General features: G+C 37.7%; 1 pseudogene; it reads left to right on the top strand.

Moving 5' to 3' along the window:
* The window catches only part of LOC107098572, a 10,233-nt pseudogene extending 8,962 nt beyond the window's left edge, over positions 1-1,271 (top strand).
* The last annotated feature ends 2,922 nt before the right edge of the window (positions 1,272-4,193 follow it).

Genomic DNA, 4,193 nt, shown 5'->3' on the forward strand with positions numbered 1-4,193 from the left:
ATAAACCAGCGGCGGTCATTCACCGCTTTGAGGAGCTGCCTCCAGGCTCCACCCTCATTTTTTACCGTTACTGTGACCACGAAACGGCTGCCTACAAGCAGGTGTTCATATTGCTTACAGTGCTGCTTCCTCAAGATGAGATCAGCAGCGACCTGAGCCTGAAGGATGTAGAGGAGACGGTCCTGAACTATGTTCAGACCAAGCTGGTGGGCTCCACAAGCGACGCCAGCTTCAATGAAATGGACAACAACAAGTTTAGAGGTCTGTGGAGCCGAATCTCCCATGTGGTTCTGCCTGTGGTCTCAGAGGAGGTGAAGCAGGATTAATGTCCCTGAAGTCTTTTAGGGGTGCAGTGTTGTGGCCACTCACACCAGGTGAGATGTCTGTCTTCTGAGACATGTTTCACACAGACTTCATTGAACATGTATGAAGGAAGGATTATTATCTCTGACACAGATGAAAACCTGCTGATATTGCAGTTTTGTAAGGTTTTTTATTTGAGTGTCTTTAATAAAAGCATCAGTTGACATGGAAACGATGTTGACATATACAGAATAATTTCTGGTCAGGTTTACACTCAACCACAGTTTTTTTTTCTTGCCATTCCTCTGCCGCACTTTCCCTTCAGCGGAGATGACATTCAGTTCATCCTTGAAACCAAAAGATTTTTTAACTTTTGGCTGATCTGTGTCTTTTCAAACCAAAGTCTCGGGGATGAGCTGACAGGTATCTACAGAAAGCACTTGGTTTAATACTCATGTACTTAACATCTTTGTTGTAGGCGCTCCTCTTATCCAGTATACTGGTTTTTACTGAAACTTAATATTTGTTTTTTTCTGTGTTCTTTAATCTTTGTGGACGTGCTTCTAAGATTTTCATATTTTTACAGTTGTGTTTATACTGTATACTGGACATTAAAAGGATTAAAACTTTTCAGCTGTCAAGAAACCTGCTTAAATAATGTAAATGATGCAAGGAAAAAAAGATCTGCACGTTTAAAGGACAGGATTGTTTGTATAAATATTTTTGATCAAATATTTCAGACCCAAAACGTGCCTTAACCACACCAGAACTACTTGATAACCACCACTTTCATCATTGGTCAGATACCATACCAGGATAACAACTATCAAATTTCTCAGAAATGTGTTTGAACAATACCCAATGTTTGATAAAAGATTGTAATTGTAACCCTGCTGTGTTATTTTTCAAAATTAAATGTTTCTTTTGCAATGTTTAGATACTTCCAATAAAAATTATTTTGATATTGAGTGAGCTGTTTACTCTTTAAAGCCGCATTTCTGTACATTAGAAGGAAATCAGGAGGTTCAGTTGGAAAAAAGAAACTCTGAACGCAGTGTCCAGAACTGAGAACGCAGCTCCCAGGAGGAGGAATGAATCTGAGCTGAAGCTGCTTTCATCTACTGCTGTTCTCCGGTTCAACTGAGCATGAACTGCAGGTTCATTAATGTGATACTGCTGTATGGATTCTTTACATATCTCAAATATCGGGATTTCCTCCACTATTATTACTGTTATTTTTGATGCCCCTAGACCATGGGAGATCTATAGTTAAATCAATATGTAAAGAAGGAGGCCCTTCATCTAAAGGTTAAAAGAAACCTGAGTCTGATTGGCAGGCAGTGAGAAACTTTTAAACCGGGGTTATGAATTTTATTGTTTTTTTTTAAGAGAGCTGTTAGTTTTGAAAGAGCCAGCTGGGTTTGGATTTGTTCTTTAAATAAAAAAAGAAGGTTCTTATTTACTTGAATTTTTGCTGTTTATAAAGTATGTTGATGTATTTATTAAATGGGATATTGGCACAACAAACCTTACGTTCATATAAATAAAGAACTTTTGGCCACTGAGAGATAATCCAGTTCCTTGTACCAAGTAATCTACAGCCTTGAATTATCCCAGCTTCTTGTGTTCCCTTTTCCCCTCCACTTAACTGTCCATTATTTTGACTGAACTTGGCACTAAGTGAACAGGAAGCTTCTTTGCATGTAAGGTAGTCCACCAAAAGTAGGGAAATAAATCCCTGAATCAGATGATGAACTTAACTGTTTGAATTCAGTCCAAAAAATGTAGACCATGTTCTATCTCTTTACTAAACAGAATCAAGTAACTGCCCTATAATCAAATTTAAACGTGAGGGGAAAAAAAATTATGGTCAGACTAACTCCATTTATTTTACATTGTTTTCATCATTCATGACGCCTGATCTGCATTGATCAGATGACGGAAAACAGCTGATACCAGGCTGTACTCCACATCCAGTCTGTTCCTCTGCTTGGTTTGGGTGTGTATCACAGCTGAAGGTGTTCTTGAACATAGAAGAAAAACTTACTTTTTGGATCAAAAAAAGCTTGTTTTATCTTTGAATTGGGTCCTCACAAAGTAGAACAGATCCAGGGCTATTTTATTGTATTTTATTACCTGGGAAATGACATACTTTCATGTACCCCTAGCAATGCACTCAAGGATTCACTTACCCCCAGTTGGGAATCACTGTTTTAGAGGACCCAAAAGCAGAGATGGAAGGCAGTGATGGATCCTTGCAGTATTGATGGTGTAGTACATGGTAACAGAAACATAACGCCAGAAAGGGAGCAGGAAACACAGGAACCACAAATAGGAGATGCTTGGGAGAAACATGCATGAAGAAATGAGGAGAATCCAGCGCTGAGGAACTGCCGAAGAGGAGTATGGGAGACTATAATGAATTGAGTAATCAGTTAATTGGGAGCAGGTGTGGACAGTAGCAGCTAGAAAGGAGCACTAGGGGGCAACAAAGAGTAACCATGGAAAACAACAGGGTTCAACTGCAACTAGAAAATAAGTTAAATGCAGCTAAATGGGGAATAAAACTACAGAGCCCCTTAAGGACACTGAAGAGAGAAAATAATTTTCATACGCACCACTTATTTTCTCTTGTGCACCAAATACTTTCTCATATCAAATGGAGCTCTTCTTTTTTTGTTTTACCTTTAATCCATTTTCCAGACATTTTTTAAACATTCATCTATATCCGTTCAGTTGAGTCATTTGCAGTTGTGTTTGAATTAATGTCACAACATAATCAAGGATTATGTATCCTTTGCACCGAAATAGACCACAGGACTTCAGGATAAATTTTTAGTGGCATTAAGACACAACATGATGGTGACATCTTGCAAGCAATTCAGCAATTTCTTTGTGTAGTTGTAAGTATAATTAGTTCATGTGAATCCATTTTAATGAACACGGTTGTCAAAAATACTCATGCCATCATGCAAGAAAGATTCTGGTGCACCCAAGATCATTTCTGGCGCGCAAAGCAAAGTAGTGGTTGCACACGAGACAGTATCTGTGCGCAGAACTCCCTTAAGGGTTTAAGTATAAAACTAAAGACTACATAATAACAATAATTTTTAAAAAAGAACAAGAGGGAAAACTAGAGTATAAGGGAAGGGACTGGAGATAACTTAAAGGTGTAGTGGAGAATTTTTGTGAATTTTTGAAAAGACTCAATCTCCACTTTTAAAAAAAATGCACATGCACAAACATGTAACCCCTCCAGAGAGGGAACGCCTATTAAACGTATGTGAGAGCATGCACAAGTTCATTTCTCCTTTTGCACGCTCTGTTTAAAAGTTGCGGTTTGCATTGTTCATACAAGCTTACTCTCCAAAAGAGGATTTGCAATTTTTGCGCTATGTCAGCTTCACCACCGGTAAGTGGAAATGGGGACGAGCACCTGGGACGGCATTTCGTAAACATATCACCAGAATGATTGACAATTAGGAGGACCACTTATTTTGATGATTCACCCGGAAGAAGAAAATCCTCCAATATACCTTTAAGATAACTATGAAGCCATAGAGAACATAACCTAAAGTTAAGAGAAATCATAACTATAACTAAAACTAGACCAAGTAATACATAATACAAAAAATGCTGAAAAAAGACAACTGACATAGCAAGGAAGACTAAAATTGAGAATTAAAAAATGAAATAAATCTTGACAGAAAAAAAAGAATAACATAAAATAAAGCACAGCTGAGAACCCAAAATAAAAACCTAAACATAAAAATAGTCCAGAATGGCAGATCATAGAATTATTATTATTTTTAATAATAGCCAACACAGGGAAATGGTTAAACTTTGAAACCTGAAAATGAGAGCTGTATGACACAGCACTGATCAATCAT

The sequence above is a fragment of the Cyprinodon variegatus genome, unplaced genomic scaffold (assembly GCF_000732505.1).
Source record: "Cyprinodon variegatus isolate N-32 unplaced genomic scaffold, C_variegatus-1.0 Scaffold790, whole genome shotgun sequence".
Taxonomy (NCBI): domain Eukaryota; kingdom Metazoa; phylum Chordata; class Actinopteri; order Cyprinodontiformes; family Cyprinodontidae; genus Cyprinodon; species Cyprinodon variegatus.